Here is a 20,650-nt window from a genome sequence, read left to right as displayed (position 1 = left end):
TACAGTTGATTCATCACATGAACACAAGGACTCGTCAACGTGCCTTCCGTCTCAATCTTGCTCAGTGAGAATTGCAAAGAAGAGAGAGTTCACGACTCAACATTCTCCACGCAAACGGCACAGAAAAACGCAACCTGCTCTTCAATTCGATGTTCTCACCTCTTTAAACTGACAGGATAAAGAGGACGTGTCATCCTCCCTGGGCCCATTAAGGGCGTTATTACGCTCAGAGGGAACCTCACACCAAGGGGAAAAGTATCACTGAAATGAACTGACCAGGAGTGGTGTGTGAGTCAGTGTAAACAGTGAGCAGTAAAGCGTGACCCATTAGCACCAACTCTGAGCTTTGTACCACCAGCTCTACACTCACTTCCTGCCTCATGCCTCGCGGTCGGCATTGTCTTTCACTTTTATTACACTCCCTCGCTGCCGTTCTCAACCTATTTCCGGCCGATAGCAGGTGTCCGTTTAGGACCTGCCCCTTTTTGAAACGGATTCCTGGGAGATCGCCGTCACTCGATAGGGTAGGCTTTTGCCCGAAACGTCGATTTCGCTGCTCCTTGGATGCCTGCCTGAACTGTTGTGCTCTTCCAGCGCCACTCATCCAGGGTAGGATTTACTGCCCATCCCTGATTACCCGGCAGATCGGGGGATCAGTTACTTTGCTGAACCCTTGAACTCCTCAGCACGGAGCTCCAGCCATGAGGCTGCTAGGGAGGGGGTTCCAGGACTTTGATCCAGCGCTAGTGAAGCTACAACGAGATCTTTACAACTCAGAAAGCTGAGATGATCGGAGGGGGATTCGCGGAGCTAGTTTACCGGTGTATCTGCTGCCTTTGTCCTTCTAGATGAATGCAACCAATCACTGGGCTGACTCTGGCAGGATCAGCGGGTGTATTCTGTGCGTAACTAGGAAATCGTTTTCAATCGGATAATTCACAATTAGAGAAATAAATCTTCATTACGAGACTGGGAGCTGTATCCAGGTCTGGACGATGCAAACTCGGATTCCTAAACAGGGACCCCGCCCAGTGACGCTGACAGGAAACCTTGCCAACTGACTTGTACACACGCTGGTGACTGTCCTTCCCTCCATAACCACCTTCAGCAGCAATGTTTTCTCTTTTCCTTCTTCAGCAGAAAAAGAAAAGACAACTGTACTCCAACTCTAGGAGAAGGAGGATCTATTTTCTGTTGGTGTAAAATGAATGAACGGGGACGGGTGATCAGCTCGTGGAGTTTGTGTGCGTGTTTGCCACAGCATTCCCTGGTAAGTTAGCAGTGTCTCCACCTCACGTCGTTATTCCCACCAAACCTGGAATGAAGGTGGGAGAATAAAAGCGAACGAGGAGCAGGAGCGCTTGTGGAACAGCGGCACGAAATTCCAGGTAGAACGATCAGTGACTACTGCTGGAATGAGACCAGGATCGCCAAACCATAACAGGCGGCAACAGAACGTTGTGCTGTCTCACCAGCAACACAACTCTGGTAAGAAGACGCAAGTGCGCACTTTTGACACAGCAAGCAGGCACCACTGGGATTCGAACCCAGGATCTCCTGTTAACGAAACAGGCGCTTTTACCATCTAAGCCACGGCGCCACAGCGCGCGATTTGCGGTGTGTGCGCAGGTACAGTTGATTCATCACATGAACACAAGGACTCGTCAACGTGCCTTCCGTCTCAATCTTGCTCAGTGAGAATTGCAAAGAAGAGAGAGTTCACGACTCAACATTCTCCACGCAAACGGCACAGAAAAACGCAACCTGCTCTTCAATTCGATGTTCTCACCTCTTTAAACTGACAGGATAAAGAGGACGTGTCATCCTCCCTGGGCCCATTAAGGGCGTTATTACGCTCAGAGGGAACCTCACACCAAGGGGAAAAGTATCACTGAAATGAACTGACCAGGAGTGGTGTGTGAGTCAGTGTAAACAGTGAGCAGTAAAGGGTGACCCATTAGCACCAACTCTGAGCTTTGTACCACCAGCTCTACACTCACTTCCTGCCTCATGCCTCGCGGTCGGCATTGTCTTTCACTTTTATTACACTCCCTCGCTGCCGTTCTCAACCTATTTCCGGCCGATAGCAGGTGTCCGTTTAGGACCTGCCCCTTTTTGAAACGGATTCCTGGGAGATCGCCGTCACTCGATAGGGTAGGCTTTTGCCCGAAACGTCGATTTCGCTGCTCCTTGGATGCCTGCCTGAACTGTTGTGCTCTTCCAGCGCCACTCATCCAGGGTAGGATTTACTGCCCATCCCTGATTACCCGGCAGATCGGGGGATCAGTTACTTTGCTGAACCCTTGAACTCCTCAGCACGGAGCTCCAGCCATGAGGCTGCTAGGGAGGGGGTTCCAGGACTTTGATCCAGCGCTAGTGAAGCTACAACGAGATCTTTACAACTCAGAAAGCTGAGATGATCGGAGGGGGATTCGCGGAGCTAGTTTACCGGTGTATCTGCTGCCTTTGTCCTTCTAGATGAATGCAACCAATCACTGGGCTGACTCTGGCAGGATCAGCGGGTGTATTCTGTGCGTAACTAGGAAATCGTTTTCAATCGGATAATTCACAATTAGAGAAATAAATCTTCATTACGAGACTGGGAGCTGTATCCAGGTCTGGACGATGCAAACTCGGATTCCTAAACAGGGACCCCGCCCAGTGACGCTGACAGGAAACCTTGCCAACTGACTTGTACACACGCTGGTGACTGTCCTTCCCTCCATAACCACCTTCAGCAGCAATGTTTTCTCTTTTCCTTCTTCAGCAGAAAAAGAAAAGACAACTGTACTCCAACTCTAGGAGAAGGAGGATCTATTTTCTGTTGGTGTAAAATGAATGAACGGGGACGGGTGATCAGCTCGTGGAGTTTGTGTGCGTGTTTGCCACAGCATTCCCTGGTAAGTTAGCAGTGTCTCCACCTCACGTCGTTATTCCCACCAAACCTGGAATGAAGGTGGGAGAATAAAAGCGAACGAGGAGCAGGAGCGCTTGTGGAACAGCGGCACGAAATTCCAGGTAGAACGATCAGTGACTACTGCTGGAATGAGACCAGGATCGCCAAACCATAACAGGCGGCAACAGAACGTTGTGCTGTCTCACCAGCAACACAACTCTGGTAAGAAGACGCAAGTGCGCACTTTTGACACAGCAAGCAGGCACCACTGGGATTCGAACCCAGGATCTCCTGTTTACGAAACAGGCGCTTTTACCATCTAAGCCACGGCGCCACAGCGCGCGACTTGCGGTGTGTGCGCAGGTACAGTTGATTCATCACATGAACACAAGGACTCGTCAACGTGCCTTCCGTCTCAATCTTGCTCAGTGAGAATTGCAAAGAAGAGAGAGTTCACGACTCAACATTCTCCACGCAAACGGCACAGAAAAACGCAACCTGCTCTTCAATTCGATGTTCTCACCTCTTTAAACTGACAGGATAAAGAGGACGTGTCATCCTCCCTGGGCCCATTAAGGGCGTTATTACGCTCAGAGGGAACCTCACACCAAGGGGAAAAGTGTCACTGAAATGAACTGACCAGGAGTGGTGTGTGAGTCAGTGTAAACAGTGAGCAGTAAAGGGTGACCCATTAGCACCAACTCTGAGCTTTGTACCACCAGCTCTACACTCACTTCCTGCCTCATGCCTCGCGGTCGGCATTGTCTTTCACTTTTATTACACTCCCTCGCTGCCGTTCTCAACCTATTTCCGGCCGATAGCAGGTGTCCGTTTAGGACCTGCCCCTTTTTGAAACGGATTCCTGGGAGATCGCCGTCACTCGATAGGGTAGGCTTTTGCCCGAAACGTCGATTTCGCTGCTCCTTGGATGCCTGCCTGAACTGTTGTGCTCTTCCAGCGCCACTCATCCAGGGTAGGATTTACTGCCCATCCCTGATTACCCGGCAGATCGGGGGATCAGTTACTTTGCTGAACCCTTGAACTCCTCAGCACGGAGCTCCAGCCATGAGGCTGCTAGGGAGGGGGTTCCAGGACTTTGATCCAGCGCTAGTGAAGCTACAACGAGATCTTTACAACTCAGAAAGCTGAGATGATCGGAGGGGGATTCGCGGAGCTAGTTTACCGGTGTATCTGCTGCCTTTGTCCTTCTAGATGAATGCAACCAATCACTGGGCTGACTCTGGCAGGATCAGCGGGTGTATTCTGTGCGTAACTAGGAAATCGTTTTCAATCGGATAATTCACAATTAGAGAAATAAATCTTCATTACGAGACTGGGAGCTGTATCCAGGTCTGGACGATGCAAACTCGGATTCCTAAACAGGGACCCCGCCCAGTGACGCTGACAGGAAACCTTGCCAACTGACTTGTACACACGCTGGTGACTGTCCTTCCCTCCATAACCACCTTCAGCAGCAATGTTTTCTCTTTTCCTTCTTCAGCAGAAAAAGAAAAGACAACTGTACTCCAACTCTAGGAGAAGGAGGATCTATTTTCTGTTGGTGTAAAATGAATGAACGGGGACGGGTGATCAGCTCGTGGAGTTTGTGTGCGTGTTTGCCACAGCATTCCCTGGTAAGTTAGCAGTGTCTCCACCTCACGTCGTTATTCCCACCAAACCTGGAATGAAGGTGGGAGAATAAAAGCGAACGAGGAGCAGGAGCGCTTGTGGAACAGCGGCACGAAATTCCAGGTAGAACGATCAGTGACTACTGCTGGAATGAGACCAGGATCGCCAAACCATAACAGGCGGCAACAGAACGTTGTGCTGTCTCACCAGCAACACAACTCTGGTAAGAAGACGCAAGTGCGCACTTTTGACACAGCAAGCAGGCACCACTGGGATTCGAACCCAGGATCTCCTGTTAACGAAACAGGCGCTTTTACCATCTAAGCCACGGCGCCACAGCGCGCGATTTGCGGTGTGTGCGCAGGTACAGTTGATTCATCACATGAACACAAGGACTCGTCAACGTGCCTTCCGTCTCAATCTTGCTCAGTGAGAATTGCAAAGAAGAGAGAGTTCACGACTCAACATTCTCCACGCAAACGGCACAGAAAAACGCAACCTGCTCTTCAATTCGATGTTCTCACCTCTTTAAACTGACAGGATAAAGAGGACGTGTCATCCTCCCTGGGCCCATTAAGGGCGTTATTACGCTCAGAGGGAACCTCACACCAAGGGGAAAAGTATCACTGAAATGAACTGACCAGGAGTGGTGTGTGAGTCAGTGTAAACAGTGAGCAGTAAAGGGTGACCCATTAGCACCAACTCTGAGCTTTGTACCACCAGCTCTACACTCACTTCCTGCCTCATGCCTCGCGGTCGGCATTGTCTTTCACTTTTATTACACTCCCTCGCTGCCGTTCTCAACCTATTTCCGGCCGATAGCAGGTGTCCGTTTAGGACCTGCCCCTTTTTGAAACGGATTCCTGGGAGATCGCCGTCACTCGATAGGGTAGGCTTTTGCCCGAAACGTCGATTTCGCTGCTCCTTGGATGCCTGCCTGAACTGTTGTGCTCTTCCAGCGCCACTCATCCAGGGTAGGATTTACTGCCCATCCCTGATTACCCGGCAGATCGGGGGATCAGTTACTTTGCTGAACCCTTGAACTCCTCAGCACGGAGCTCCAGCCATGAGGCTGCTAGGGAGGGGGTTCCAGGACTTTGATCCAGCGCTAGTGAAGCTACAACGAGATCTTTACAACTCAGAAAGCTGAGATGATCGGAGGGGGATTCGCGGAGCTAGTTTACCGGTGTATCTGCTGCCTTTGTCCTTCTAGATGAATGCAACCAATCACTGGGCTGACTCTGGCAGGATCAGCGGGTGTATTCTGTGCGTAACTAGGAAATCGTTTTCAATCGGATAATTCACAATTAGAGAAATAAATCTTCATTACGAGACTGGGAGCTGTATCCAGGTCTGGACGATGCAAACTCGGATTCCTAAACAGGGACCCCGCCCAGTGACGCTGACAGGAAACCTTGCCAACTGACTTGTACACACGCTGGTGACTGTCCTTCCCTCCATAACCACCTTCAGCAGCAATGTTTTCTCTTTTCCTTCTTCAGCAGAAAAAGAAAAGACAACTGTACTCCAACTCTAGGAGAAGGAGGATCTATTTTCTGTTGGTGTAAAATGAATGAACGGGGACGGGTGATCAGCTCGTGGAGTTTGTGTGCGTGTTTGCCACAGCATTCCCTGGTAAGTTAGCAGTGTCTCCACCTCACGTCGTTATTCCCACCAAACCTGGAATGAAGGTGGGAGAATAAAAGCGAACGAGGAGCAGGAGCGCTTGTGGAACAGCGGCACGAAATTCCAGGTAGAACGATCAGTGACTACTGCTGGAATGAGACCAGGATCGCCAAACCATAACAGGCGGCAACAGAACGTTGTGCTGTCTCACCAGCAACACAACTCTGGTAAGAAGACGCAAGTGCGCACTTTTGACACAGCAAGCAGGCACCACTGGGATTCGAACCCAGGATCTCCTGTTTACGAAACAGGCGCTTTTACCATCTAAGCCACGGCGCCACAGCGCGCGACTTGCGGTGTGTGCGCAGGTACAGTTGATTCATCACATGAACACAAGGACTCGTCAACGTGCCTTCCGTCTCAATCTTGCTCAGTGAGAATTGCAAAGAAGAGAGAGTTCACGACTCAACATTCTCCACGCAAACGGCACAGAAAAACGCAACCTGCTCTTCAATTCGATGTTCTCACCTCTTTAAACTGACAGGATAAAGAGGACGTGTCATCCTCCCTGGGCCCATTAAGGGCGTTATTACGCTCAGAGGGAACCTCACACCAAGGGGAAAAGTGTCACTGAAATGAACTGACCAGGAGTGGTGTGTGAGTCAGTGTAAACAGTGAGCAGTAAAGGGTGACCCATTAGCACCAACTCTGAGCTTTGTACCACCAGCTCTACACTCACTTCCTGCCTCATGCCTCGCGGTCGGCATTGTCTTTCACTTTTATTACACTCCCTCGCTGCCGTTCTCAACCTATTTCCGGCCGATAGCAGGTGTCCGTTTAGGACCTGCCCCTTTTTGAAACGGATTCCTGGGAGATCGCCGTCACTCGATAGGGTAGGCTTTTGCCCGAAACGTCGATTTCGCTGCTCCTTGGATGCCTGCCTGAACTGTTGTGCTCTTCCAGCGCCACTCATCCAGGGTAGGATTTACTGCCCATCCCTGATTACCCGGCAGATCGGGGGATCAGTTACTTTGCTGAACCCTTGAACTCCTCAGCACGGAGCTCCAGCCATGAGGCTGCTAGGGAGGGGGTTCCAGGACTTTGATCCAGCGCTAGTGAAGCTACAACGAGATCTTTACAACTCAGAAAGCTGAGATGATCGGAGGGGGATTCGCGGAGCTAGTTTACCGGTGTATCTGCTGCCTTTGTCCTTCTAGATGAATGCAAACAATCACTGGGCTGACTCTGGCAGGATCAGCGGGTGTATTCTGTGCCTAACTAGCAAATCGTTTTCAATCGGATAATTCACAATTAGAGAAATAAATCTTCATTACGAGACTGGGAGCTGTATCCAGGTCTGGACGATGCAAACTCGGATTCCTAAACAGGGACCCCGCCCAGTGACGCTGACAGGAAACCTTGCCAACTGACTTGTACACACGCTGGTGACTGTCCTTCCCTCCATAACCACCTTCAGCAGCAATGTTTTCTCTTTTCCTTCTTCAGCAGAAAAAGAAAAGACAACTGTACTCCAACTCTAGGAGAAGGAGGATCTATTTTCTGTTGGTGTAAAATGAATGAACGGGGACGGGTGATCAGCTCGTGGAGTGTGTGTGCGTGTTTGCCACAGCATTCCCTGGTAAGTTAGCAGTGTCTCCACCTCACGTCGTTATTCCCACCAAACCTGGAATGAAGGTGGGAGAATAAAAGCGAACGAGGAGCAGGAGCGCTTGTGGAACAGCGGCACGAAATTCCAGGTAGAACGATCAGTGACTACTGCTGGAATGAGACCAGGATCGCCAAACCATAACAGGCGGCAACAGAACGTTGTGCTGTCTCACCAGCAACACAACTCTGGTAAGAAGACGCAAGTGCGCACTTTTGACACAGCAAGCAGGCACCACTGGGATTCGAACCCAGGATCTCCTGTTTACGAAACAGGCGCTTTTACCATCTAAGCCACGGCGCCACAGCGCGCGACTTGCGGTGTGTGCGCAGGTACAGTTGATTCATCACATGAACACAAGGACTCGTCAACGTGCCTTCCGTCTCAATCTTGCTCAGTGAGAATTGCAAAGAAGAGAGAGTTCACGACTCAACATTCTCCACGCAAACGGCACAGAAAAACGCAACCTGCTCTTCAATTCGATGTTCTCACCTCTTTAAACTGACAGGATAAAGAGGACGTGTCATCCTCCCTGGGCCCATTAAGGGCGTTATTACGCTCAGAGGGAACCTCACACCAAGGGGAAAAGTGTCACTGAAATGAACTGACCAGGAGTGGTGTGTGAGTCAGTGTAAACAGTGAGCAGTAAAGGGTGACCCATTAGCACCAACTCTGAGCTTTGTACCACCAGCTCTACACTCACTTCCTGCCTCATGCCTCGCGGTCGGCATTGTCTTTCACTTTTATTACACTCCCTCGCTGCCGTTCTCAACCTATTTCCGGCCGATAGCAGGTGTCCGTTTAGGACCTGCCCCTTTTTGAAACGGATTCCTGGGAGATCGCCGTCACTCGATAGGGTAGGCTTTTGCCCGAAACGTCGATTTCGCTGCTCCTTGGATGCCTGCCTGAACTGTTGTGCTCTTCCAGCGCCACTCATCCAGGGTAGGATTTACTGCCCATCCCTGATTACCCGGCAGATCGGGGGATCAGTTACTTTGCTGAACCCTTGAACTCCTCAGCACGGAGCTCCAGCCATGAGGCTGCTAGGGAGGGGGTTCCAGGACTTTGATCCAGCGCTAGTGAAGCTACAACGAGATCTTTACAACTCAGAAAGCTGAGATGATCGGAGGGGGATTCGCGGAGCTAGTTTACCGGTGTATCTGCTGCCTTTGTCCTTCTAGATGAATGCAACCAATCACTGGGCTGACTCTGGCAGGATCAGCGGGTGTATTCTGTGCCTAACTAGGAAATCGTTTTCAATCGGATAATTCACAATTAGAGAAATAAATCTTCATTACGAGACTGGGAGCTGTATCCAGGTCTGGACGATGCAAACTCGGATTCCTAAACAGGGACCCCGCCCAGTGACGCTGACAGGAAACCTTGCCAACTGACTTGTACACACGCTGGTGACTGTCCTTCCCTCCATAACCACCTTCAGCAGCAATGTTTTCTCTTTTCCTTCTTCAGCAGAAAAAGAAAAGACAACTGTACTCCAACTCTAGGAGAAGGAGGATCTATTTTCTGTTGGTGTAAAATGAATGAACGGGGACGGGTGATCAGCTCGTGGAGTTTGTGTGCGTGTTTGCCACAGCATTCCCTGGTAAGTTAGCAGTGTCTCCACCTCACGTCGTTATTCCCACCAAACCTGGAATGAAGGTGGGAGAATAAAAGCGAACGAGGAGCAGGAGCGCTTGTGGAACAGCGGCACGAAATTCCAGGTAGAACGATCAGTGACTACTGCTGGAATGAGACCAGGATCGCCAAACCATAACAGGCGGCAACAGAACGTTGTGCTGTCTCACCAGCAACACAACTCTGGTAAGAAGACGCAAGTGCGCACTTTTGACACAGCAAGCAGGCACCACTGGGATTCGAACCCAGGATCTCCTGTTTACGAAACAGGCGCTTTTACCATCTAAGCCACGGCGCCACAGCGCGCGACTTGCGGTGTGTGCGCAGGTACAGTTGATTCATCACATGAACACAAGGACTCGTCAACGTGCCTTCCGTCTCAATCTTGCTCAGTGAGAATTGCAAAGAAGAGAGAGTTCACGACTCAACATTCTCCACGCAAACGGCACAGAAAAACGCAACCTGCTCTTCAATTCGATGTTCTCACCTCTTTAAACTGACAGGATAAAGAGGACGTGTCATCCTCCCTGGGCCCATTAAGGGCGTTATTACGCTCAGAGGGAACCTCACACCAAGGGGAAAAGTGTCACTGAAATGAACTGACCAGGAGTGGTGTGTGAGTCAGTGTAAACAGTGAGCAGTAAAGGGTGACCCATTAGCACCAACTCTGAGCTTTGTACCACCAGCTCTACACTCACTTCCTGCCTCATGCCTCGCGGTCGGCATTGTCTTTCACTTTTATTACACTCCCTCGCTGCCGTTCTCAACCTATTTCCGGCCGATAGCAGGTGTCCGTTTAGGACCTGCCCCTTTTTGAAACGGATTCCTGGGAGATCGCCGTCACTCGATAGGGTAGGCTTTTGCCCGAAACGTCGATTTCGCTGCTCCTTGGATGCCTGCCTGAACTGTTGTGCTCTTCCAGCGCCACTCATCCAGGGTAGGATTTACTGCCCATCCCTGATTACCCGGCAGATCGGGGGATCAGTTACTTTGCTGAACCCTTGAACTCCTCAGCACGGAGCTCCAGCCATGAGGCTGCTAGGGAGGGGGTTCCAGGACTTTGATCCAGCGCTAGTGAAGCTACAACGAGATCTTTACAACTCAGAAAGCTGAGATGATCGGAGGGGGATTCGCGGAGCTAGTTTACCGGTGTATCTGCTGCCTTTGTCCTTCTAGATGAATGCAAACAATCACTGGGCTGACTCTGGCAGGATCAGCGGGTGTATTCTGTGCCTAACTAGCAAATCGTTTTCAATCGGATAATTCACAATTAGAGAAATAAATCTTCATTACGAGACTGGGAGCTGTATCCAGGTCTGGACGATGCAAACTCGGATTCCTAAACAGGGACCCCGCCCAGTGACGCTGACAGGAAACCTTGCCAACTGACTTGTACACACGCTGGTGACTGTCCTTCCCTCCATAACCACCTTCAGCAGCAATGTTTTCTCTTTTCCTTCTTCAGCAGAAAAAGAAAAGACAACTGTACTCCAACTCTAGGAGAAGGAGGATCTATTTTCTGTTGGTGTAAAATGAATGAACGGGGACGGGTGATCAGCTCGTGGAGTGTGTGTGCGTGTTTGCCACAGCATTCCCTGGTAAGTTAGCAGTGTCTCCACCTCACGTCGTTATTCCCACCAAACCTGGAATGAAGGTGGGAGAATAAAAGCGAACGAGGAGCAGGAGCGCTTGTGGAACAGCGGCACGAAATTCCAGGTAGAACGATCAGTGACTACTGCTGGAATGAGACCAGGATCGCCAAACCATAACAGGCGGCAACAGAACGTTGTGCTGTCTCACCAGCAACACAACTCTGGTAAGAAGACGCAAGTGCGCACTTTTGACACAGCAAGCAGGCACCACTGGGATTCGAACCCAGGATCTCCTGTTTACGAAACAGGCGCTTTTACCATCTAAGCCACGGCGCCACAGCGCGCGACTTGCGGTGTGTGCGCAGGTACAGTTGATTCATCACATGAACACAAGGACTCGTCAACGTGCCTTCCGTCTCAATCTTGCTCAGTGAGAATTGCAAAGAAGAGAGAGTTCACGACTCAACATTCTCCACGCAAACGGCACAGAAAAACGCAACCTGCTCTTCAATTCGATGTTCTCACCTCTTTAAACTGACAGGATAAAGAGGACGTGTCATCCTCCCTGGGCCCATTAAGGGCGTTATTACGCTCAGAGGGAACCTCACACCAAGGGGAAAAGTGTCACTGAAATGAACTGACCAGGAGTGGTGTGTGAGTCAGTGTAAACAGTGAGCAGTAAAGGGTGACCCATTAGCACCAACTCTGAGCTTTGTACCACCAGCTCTACACTCACTTCCTGCCTCATGCCTCGCGGTCGGCATTGTCTTTCACTTTTATTACACTCCCTCGCTGCCGTTCTCAACCTATTTCCGGCCGATAGCAGGTGTCCGTTTAGGACCTGCCCCTTTTTGAAACGGATTCCTGGGAGATCGCCGTCACTCGATAGGGTAGGCTTTTGCCCGAAACGTCGATTTCGCTGCTCCTTGGATGCCTGCCTGAACTGTTGTGCTCTTCCAGCGCCACTCATCCAGGGTAGGATTTACTGCCCATCCCTGATTACCCGGCAGATCGGGGGATCAGTTACTTTGCTGAACCCTTGAACTCCTCAGCACGGAGCTCCAGCCATGAGGCTGCTAGGGAGGGGGTTCCAGGACTTTGATCCAGCGCTAGTGAAGCTACAACGAGATCTTTACAACTCAGAAAGCTGAGATGATCGGAGGGGGATTCGCGGAGCTAGTTTACCGGTGTATCTGCTGCCTTTGTCCTTCTAGATGAATGCAACCAATCACTGGGCTGACTCTGGCAGGATCAGCGGGTGTATTCTGTGCCTAACTAGGAAATCGTTTTCAATCGGATAATTCACAATTAGAGAAATAAATCTTCATTACGAGACTGGGAGCTGTATCCAGGTCTGGACGATGCAAACTCGGATTCCTAAACAGGGACCCCGCCCAGTGACGCTGACAGGAAACCTTGCCAACTGACTTGTACACACGCTGGTGACTGTCCTTCCCTCCATAACCACCTTCAGCAGCAATGTTTTCTCTTTTCCTTCTTCAGCAGAAAAAGAAAAGACAACTGTACTCCAACTCTAGGAGAAGGAGGATCTATTTTCTGTTGGTGTAAAATGAATGAACGGGGACGGGTGATCAGCTCGTGGAGTTTGTGTGCGTGTTTGCCACAGCATTCCCTGGTAAGTTAGCAGTGTCTCCACCTCACGTCGTTATTCCCACCAAACCTGGAATGAAGGTGGGAGAATAAAAGCGAACGAGGAGCAGGAGCGCTTGTGGAACAGCGGCACGAAATTCCAGGTAGAACGATCAGTGACTACTGCTGGAATGAGACCAGGATCGCCAAACCATAACAGGCGGCAACAGAACGTTGTGCTGTCTCACCAGCAACACAACTCTGGTAAGAAGACGCAAGTGCGCACTTTTGACACAGCAAGCAGGCACCACTGGGATTCGAACCCAGGATCTCCTGTTTACGAAACAGGCGCTTTTACCATCTAAGCCACGGCGCCACAGCGCGCGACTTGCGGTGTGTGCGCAGGTACAGTTGATTCATCACATGAACACAAGGACTCGTCAACGTGCCTTCCGTCTCAATCTTGCTCAGTGAGAATTGCAAAGAAGAGAGAGTTCACGACTCAACATTCTCCACGCAAACGGCACAGAAAAACGCAACCTGCTCTTCAATTCGATGTTCTCACCTCTTTAAACTGACAGGATAAAGAGGACGTGTCATCCTCCCTGGGCCCATTAAGGGCGTTATTACGCTCAGAGGGAACCTCACACCAAGGGGAAAAGTGTCACTGAAATGAACTGACCAGGAGTGGTGTGTGAGTCAGTGTAAACAGTGAGCAGTAAAGGGTGACCCATTAGCACCAACTCTGAGCTTTGTACCACCAGCTCTACACTCACTTCCTGCCTCATGCCTCGCGGTCGGCATTGTCTTTCACTTTTATTACACTCCCTCGCTGCCGTTCTCAACCTATTTCCGGCCGATAGCAGGTGTCCGTTTAGGACCTGCCCCTTTTTGAAACGGATTCCTGGGAGATCGCCGTCACTCGATAGGGTAGGCTTTTGCCCGAAACGTCGATTTCGCTGCTCCTTGGATGCCTGCCTGAACTGTTGTGCTCTTCCAGCGCCACTCATCCAGGGTAGGATTTACTGCCCATCCCTGATTACCCGGCAGATCGGGGGATCAGTTACTTTGCTGAACCCTTGAACTCCTCAGCACGGAGCTCCAGCCATGAGGCTGCTAGGGAGGGGGTTCCAGGACTTTGATCCAGCGCTAGTGAAGCTACAACGAGATCTTTACAACTCAGAAAGCTGAGATGATCGGAGGGGGATTCGCGGAGCTAGTTTACCGGTGTATCTGCTGCCTTTGTCCTTCTAGATGAATGCAACCAATCACTGGGCTGACTCTGGCAGGATCAGCGGGTGTATTCTGTGCGTAACTAGGAAATCGTTTTCAATCGGATAATTCACAATTAGAGAAATAAATCTTCATTACGAGACTGGGAGCTGTATCCAGGTCTGGACGATGCAAACTCGGATTCCTAAACAGGGACCCCGCCCAGTGACGCTGACAGGAAACCTTGCCAACTGACTTGTACACACGCTGGTGACTGTCCTTCCCTCCATAACCACCTTCAGCAGCAATGTTTTCTCTTTTCCTTCTTCAGCAGAAAAAGAAAAGACAACTGTACTCCAACTCTAGGAGAAGGAGGATCTATTTTCTGTTGGTGTAAAATGAATGAACGGGGACGGGTGATCAGCTCGTGGAGTTTGTGTGCGTGTTTGCCACAGCATTCCCTGGTAAGTTAGCAGTGTCTCCACCTCACGTCGTTATTCCCACCAAACCTGGAATGAAGGTGGGAGAATAAAAGCGAACGAGGAGCAGGAGCGCTTGTGGAACAGCGGCACGAAATTCCAGGTAGAACGATCAGTGACTACTGCTGGAATGAGACCAGGATCGCCAAACCATAACAGGCGGCAACAGAACGTTGTGCTGTCTCACCAGCAACACAACTCTGGTAAGAAGACGCAAGTGCGCACTTTTGACACAGCAAGCAGGCACCACTGGGATTCGAACCCAGGATCTCCTGTTAACGAAACAGGCGCTTTTACCATCTAAGCCACGGCGCCACAGCGCGCGATTTGCGGTGTGTGCGCAGGTACAGTTGATTCATCACATGAACACAAGGACTCGTCAACGTGCCTTCCGTCTCAATCTTGCTCAGTGAGAATTGCAAAGAAGAGAGAGTTCACGACTCAACATTCTCCACGCAAACGGCACAGAAAAACGCAACCTGCTCTTCAATTCGATGTTCTCACCTCTTTAAACTGACAGGATAAAGAGGACGTGTCATCCTCCCTGGGCCCATTAAGGGCGTTATTACGCTCAGAGGGAACCTCACACCAAGGGGAAAAGTATCACTGAAATGAACTGACCAGGAGTGGTGTGTGAGTCCGTGTAAACAGTGAGCAGTAAAGGGTGACCCATTAGCACCAACTCTGAGCTTTGTACCACCAGCTCTACACTCACTTCCTGCCTCATGCCTCGCGGTCGGCATTGTCTTTCACTTTTATTACACTCCCTCGCTGCCGTTCTCAACCTATTTCCGGCCGATAGCAGGTGTCCGTTTAGGACCTGCCCCTTTTTGAAACGGATTCCTGGGAGATCGCCGTCACTCGATAGGGTAGGCTTTTGCCCGAAACGTCGATTTCGCTGCTCCTTGGATGCCTGCCTGAACTGTTGTGCTCTTCCAGCGCCACTCATCCAGGGTAGGATTTACTGCCCATCCCTGATTACCCGGCAGATCGGGGGATCAGTTACTTTGCTGAACCCTTGAACTCCTCAGCACGGAGCTCCAGCCATGAGGCTGCTAGGGAGGGGGTTCCAGGACTTTGATCCAGCGCTAGTGAAGCTACAACGAGATCTTTACAACTCAGAAAGCTGAGATGATCGGAGGGGGATTCGCGGAGCTAGTTTACCGGTGTATCTGCTGCCTTTGTCCTTCTAGATGAATGCAACCAATCACTGGGCTGACTCTGGCAGGATCAGCGGTTGTATTCTGTGCGTAACTAGGAAATCGTTTTCAATCGGATAATTCACAATTAGAGAAATAAATCTTCATTACGAGACTGGGAGCTGTATCCAGGTCTGGACGATGCAAACTCGGATTCCTAAACAGGGACCCCGCCCAGTGACGCTGACAGGAAACCTTGCCAACTGACTTGTACACACGCTGGTGACTGTCCTTCCCTCCATAACCACCTTCAGCAGCAATGTTTTCTCTTTTCCTTCTTCAGCAGAAAAAGAAAAGACAACTGTACTCCAACTCTAGGAGAAGGAGGATCTATTTTCTGTTGGTGTAAAATGAATGAACGGGGACGGGTGATCAGCTCGTGGAGTTTGTGTGCGTGTTTGCCACAGCATTCCCTGGTAAGTTAGCAGTGTCTCCACCTCACGTCGTTATTCCCACCAAACCTGGAATGAAGGTGGGAGAATAAAAGCGAACGAGGAGCAGGAGCGCTTGTGGAACAGCGGCACGAAATTCCAGGTAGAACGATCAGTGACTACTGCTGGAATGAGACCAGGATCGCCAAACCATAACAGGCGGCAACAGAACGTTGTGCTGTCTCACCAGCAACACAACTCTGGTAAGAAGACGCAAGTGCGCACTTTTGACACAGCAAGCAGGCACCACTGGGATTCGAACCCAGGATCTCCTGTTTACGAAACAGGCGCTTTTACCATCTAAGCCACGGCGCCACAGCGCGCGATTTGCGGTGTGTGCGCAGGTACAGTTGATTCATCACATGAACACAAGGACTCGTCAACGTGCCTTCCGTCTCAATCTTGCTCAGTGAGAATTGCAAAGAAGAGAGAGTTCACGACTCAACATTCTCCACGCAAACGGCACAGAAAAACGCAACCTGCTCTTCAATTCGATGTTCTCACCTCTTTAAACTGACAGGATAAAGAGGACGTGTCATCCTCCCTGGGCCCATTAAGGGCGTTATTACGCTCAGAGGGAACCTCACACCAAGGGGAAAAGTGTCACTGAAATGAACTGACCAGGAGTGGTGTGTGAGTCAGTGTAAACAGTGAGCAGTAAAGGGTGACCCATTAGCACCAACTCTGAGCTTTGTACCACCAGCTCTACACTCACTTCCTGCCTCATGCCTCGCGGTCGGCATTGTCTTTCACTTTTATTACACTCCCTCGCTGCCGTTCTCAACCTATTTCCGGCCGATAGCAGGTGTCCGTTTAGGACCTGCCCCTTTTTGAAACGGATTCCTGGGAGATCGCCGTCACTCGATAGGGTAGGCTTTTGCCCGAAACGTCGATTTCGCTGCTCCTTGGATGCCTGCCTGAACTGTTGTGCTCTTCCAGCGCCACTCATCCAGGGTAGGATTTACTGCCCATCCCTGATTACCCGGCAGATCGGGGGATCAGTTACTTTGCTGAACCCTTGAACTCCTCAGCACGGAGCTCCAGCCATGAGGCTGCTAGGGAGGGGGTTCCAGGACTTTGATCCAGCGCTAGTGAAGCTACAACGAGATCTTTACAACTCAGAAAGCTGAGATGATCGGAGGGGGATTCGCGGAGCTAGTTTACCGGTGTATCTGCTGCCTTTGTCCTTCTAGATGAATGCAACCAATCACTGGGCTGACTCTGGCAGGATCAGCGGGTGTATTCTGTGCGTAACTAGGAAATCGTTTTCAATCGGATAATTCACAATTAGAGAAATAAATCTTCATTACGAGACTGGGAGCTGTATCCAGGTCTGGACGATGCAAACTCGGATTCCTAAACAGGGACCCCGCCCAGTGACGCTGACAGGAAACCTTGCCAACTGACTTGTACACACGCTGGTGACTGTCCTTCCCTCCATAACCACCTTCAGCAGCAATGTTTTCTCTTTTCCTTCTTCAGCAGAAAAAGAAAAGACAACTGTACTCCAACTCTAGGAGAAGGAGGATCTATTTTCTGTTGGTGTAAAATGAATGAACGGGGACGGGTGATCAGCTCGTGGAGTTTGTGTGCGTGTTTGCCACAGCATTCCCTGGTAAGTTAGCAGTGTCTCCACCTCACGTCGTTATTCCCACCAAACCTGGAATGAAGGTGGGAGAATAAAAGCGAACGAGGAGCAGGAGCGCTTGTGGAACAGCGGCACGAAATTCCAGGTAGAACGATCAGTGACTACTGCTGGAATGAGACCAGGATCGCCAAACCATAACAGGCGGCAACAGAACGTTGTGCTGTCTCACCAGCAACACAACTCTGGTAAGAAGACGCAAGTGCGCACTTTTGACACAGCAAGCAGGCACCACTGGGATTCGAACCCAGGATCTCCTGTTTACGAAACAGGCGCTTTTACCATCTAAGCCACGGCGCCACAGCGCGCGACTTGCGGTGTGTGCGCAGGTACAGTTGATTCATCACATGAACACAAGGACTCGTCAACGTGCCTTCCGTCTCAATCTTGCTCAGTGAGAATTGCAAAGAAGAGAGAGTTCACGACTCAACATTCTCCACGCAAACGGCACAGAAAAACGCAACCTGCTCTTCAATTCGATGTTCTCACCTCTTTAAACTGACAGGATAAAGAGGACGTGTCATCCTCCCTGGGCCCATTAAGGGCGTTATTACGCTCAGAGGGAACCTCACACCAAGGGGAAAAGTGTCACTGAAATGAACTGACCAGGAGTGGTGTGTGAGTCAGTGTAAACAGTGAGCAGTAAAGGGTGACCCATTAGCACCAACTCTGAGCTTTGTACCACCAGCTCTACACTCACTTCCTGCCTCATGCCTCGCGGTCGGCATTGTCTTTCACTTTTATTACACTCCCTCGCTGCCGTTCTCAACCTATTTCCGGCCGATAGCAGGTGTCCGTTTAGGACCTGCCCCTTTTTGAAACGGATTCCTGGGAGATCGCCGTCACTCGATAGGGTAGGCTTTTGCCCGAAACGTCGATTTCGCTGCTCCTTGGATGCCTGCCTGAACTGTTGTGCTCTTCCAGCGCCACTCATCCAGGGTAGGATTTACTGCCCATCCCTGATTACCCGGCAGATCGGGGGATCAGTTACTTTGCTGAACCCTTGAACTCCTCAGCACGGAGCTCCAGCCATGAGGCTGCTAGGGAGGGGGTTCCAGGACTTTGATCCAGCGCTAGTGAAGCTACAACGAGATCTTTACAACTCAGAAAGCTGAGATGATCGGAGGGGGATTCGCGGAGCTAGTTTACCGGTGTATCTGCTGCCTTTGTCCTTCTAGATGAATGCAAACAATCACTGGGCTGACTCTGGCAGGATCAGCGGGTGTATTCTGTGCCTAACTAGCAAATCGTTTTCAATCGGATAATTCACAATTAGAGAAATAAATCTTCATTACGAGACTGGGAGCTGTATCCAGGTCTGGACGATGCAAACTCGGATTCCTAAACAGGGACCCCGCCCAGTGACGCTGACAGGAAACCTTGCCAACTGACTTGTACACACGCTGGTGACTGTCCTTCCCTCCATAACCACCTTCAGCAGCAATGTTTTCTCTTTTCCTTCTTCAGCAGAAAAAGAAAAGACAACTGTACTCCAACTCTAGGAGAAGGAGGATCTATTTTCTGTTGGTGTAAAATGAATGAACGGGGACGGGTGATCAGCTCGTGGAGTTTGTGTGCGTGTTTGCCACAGCATTCCCTGGTAAGTTAGCAGTGTCTCCACCTCACGTCGTTATTCCCACCAAACCTGGAATGAAGGTGGGAGAATAAAAGCGAACGAGGAGCAGGAGCGCTTGTGGAACAGCGGCACGAAATTCCAGGTAGAACGATCAGTGACTACTGCTGGAATGAGACCAGGATCGCCAAACCATAACAGGCGGCAACAGAACGTTGTGCTGTCTCACCAGCAACACAACTCTGGTAAGAAGACGCAAGTGCGCACTTTTGACACAGCAAGCAGGCACCACTGGGATTCGAACCCAGGATCTCCTGTTTACGAAACAGGCGCTTTTACCATCTAAGCCACGGCGCCACAGCGCGCGACTTGCGGTGTGTGCGCAGGTACAGTTGATTCATCACATGAACACAAGGACTCGTCAACGTGCCTTCCGTCTCAATCTTGCTCAGTGAGAATTGCAAAGAAGAGAGAGTTCACGACTCAACATTCTCCACGCAAACGGCACAGAAAAACGCAACCTGCTCTTCAATTCGATGTTCTCACCTCTTTAAACTGACAGGATAAAGAGGACGTGTCATCCTCCCTGGGCCCATTAAGGGCGTTATTACGCTCAGAGGGAACCTCACACCAAGGGGAAAAGTGTCACTGAAATGAACTGACCAGGAGTGGTGTGTGAGTCAGTGTAAACAGTGAGCAGTAAAGGGTGACCCATTAGCACCAACTCTGAGCTTTGTACCACCAGCTCTACACTCACTTCCTGCCTCATGCCTCGCGGTCGGCATTGTCTTTCACTTTTATTACACTCCCTCGCTGCCGTTCTCAACCTATTTCCGGCCGATAGCAGGTGTCCGTTTAGGACCTGCCCCTTTTTGAAACGGATTCCTGGGAGATCGCCGTCACTCGATAGGGTAGGCTTTTGCCCGAAACGTCGATTTCGCTGCTCCTTGGATGCCTGCCTGAACTGTTGTGCTCTTCCAGCGCCACTCATCCAGGGTAGGATTTACTGCCCATCCCTGATTACCCGGCAGATCGGGGGATCAGTTACTTTGCTGAACCCTTGAACTCCTCAGCACGGAGCTCCAGCCATGAGGCTGCTAGGGAGGGGGTTCCAGGACTTTGATCCAGCGCTAGTGAAGCTACAACGAGATCTTTACAACTCAGAAAGCTGAGATGATCGGAGGGGGATTCGCGGAGCTAGTTTACCGGTGTATCTGCTGCCTTTGTCCTTCTAGATGAATGCAAACAATCACTGGGCTGACTCTGGCAGGATCAGCGGGTGTATTCTGTGCCTAACTAGCAAATCGTTTTCAATCGGATAATTCACAATTAGAGAAATAAATCTTCATTACGAGACTGGGAGCTGTATCCAGGTCTGGACGATGCAAACTCGGATTCCTAAACAGGGACCCCGCCCAGTGACGCTGACAGGAAACCTTGCCAACTGACTTGTACACACGCTGGTGACTGTCCTTCC

The 20,650-nt window shown here is 50.6% G+C and overlaps 12 non-coding genes across 12 annotated transcripts; all 12 read right to left on the bottom strand.

Annotated features, from left to right (window-relative positions):
* Positions 1–1,526: 1,526 nt before the first annotated feature.
* On the bottom strand, positions 1,527–1,600 carry trnat-cgu (transfer RNA threonine (anticodon CGU)). The gene has a single exon. It is a non-coding gene; the product is annotated as a tRNA-Thr (tRNA).
* Positions 1,601–3,156: 1,556 nt separating this feature from the next.
* trnat-cgu (transfer RNA threonine (anticodon CGU)) lies at positions 3,157–3,230 on the bottom strand. The gene has a single exon. It is a non-coding gene; the product is annotated as a tRNA-Thr (tRNA).
* A 1,556-nt stretch (positions 3,231–4,786) lies between these two features.
* trnat-cgu (transfer RNA threonine (anticodon CGU)) lies at positions 4,787–4,860 on the bottom strand. Its single transcript has one exon. It is a non-coding gene; the product is annotated as a tRNA-Thr (tRNA).
* A 1,556-nt stretch (positions 4,861–6,416) lies between these two features.
* On the bottom strand, positions 6,417–6,490 carry trnat-cgu (transfer RNA threonine (anticodon CGU)). The gene has a single exon. It is a non-coding gene; the product is annotated as a tRNA-Thr (tRNA).
* A 1,556-nt stretch (positions 6,491–8,046) lies between these two features.
* trnat-cgu (transfer RNA threonine (anticodon CGU)) lies at positions 8,047–8,120 on the bottom strand. The gene has a single exon. It is a non-coding gene; the product is annotated as a tRNA-Thr (tRNA).
* A 1,556-nt stretch (positions 8,121–9,676) lies between these two features.
* Positions 9,677–9,750, bottom strand: trnat-cgu (transfer RNA threonine (anticodon CGU)). The gene has a single exon. It is a non-coding gene; the product is annotated as a tRNA-Thr (tRNA).
* Positions 9,751–11,306: 1,556 nt separating this feature from the next.
* Positions 11,307–11,380, bottom strand: trnat-cgu (transfer RNA threonine (anticodon CGU)). The gene has a single exon. It is a non-coding gene; the product is annotated as a tRNA-Thr (tRNA).
* Positions 11,381–12,936: 1,556 nt separating this feature from the next.
* trnat-cgu (transfer RNA threonine (anticodon CGU)) lies at positions 12,937–13,010 on the bottom strand. Its single transcript has one exon. It is a non-coding gene; the product is annotated as a tRNA-Thr (tRNA).
* Positions 13,011–14,566: 1,556 nt separating this feature from the next.
* Positions 14,567–14,640, bottom strand: trnat-cgu (transfer RNA threonine (anticodon CGU)). The gene has a single exon. It is a non-coding gene; the product is annotated as a tRNA-Thr (tRNA).
* A 1,556-nt stretch (positions 14,641–16,196) lies between these two features.
* Positions 16,197–16,270, bottom strand: trnat-cgu (transfer RNA threonine (anticodon CGU)). Its single transcript has one exon. It is a non-coding gene; the product is annotated as a tRNA-Thr (tRNA).
* Positions 16,271–17,826: 1,556 nt separating this feature from the next.
* Positions 17,827–17,900, bottom strand: trnat-cgu (transfer RNA threonine (anticodon CGU)). The gene has a single exon. It is a non-coding gene; the product is annotated as a tRNA-Thr (tRNA).
* Positions 17,901–19,456: 1,556 nt separating this feature from the next.
* Positions 19,457–19,530, bottom strand: trnat-cgu (transfer RNA threonine (anticodon CGU)). Its single transcript has one exon. It is a non-coding gene; the product is annotated as a tRNA-Thr (tRNA).
* Positions 19,531–20,650: the final 1,120 nt, after the last annotated feature.

This window comes from Chiloscyllium punctatum, chromosome 45 (assembly GCF_047496795.1).
Source record: "Chiloscyllium punctatum isolate Juve2018m chromosome 45, sChiPun1.3, whole genome shotgun sequence".
NCBI classification, from domain to species: Eukaryota; Metazoa; Chordata; class Chondrichthyes; order Orectolobiformes; family Hemiscylliidae; genus Chiloscyllium; species Chiloscyllium punctatum.
The sequence above is the reverse complement of the archived record's forward strand: the minus strand, read 5'-3'. Positions and strand labels throughout refer to the sequence as shown.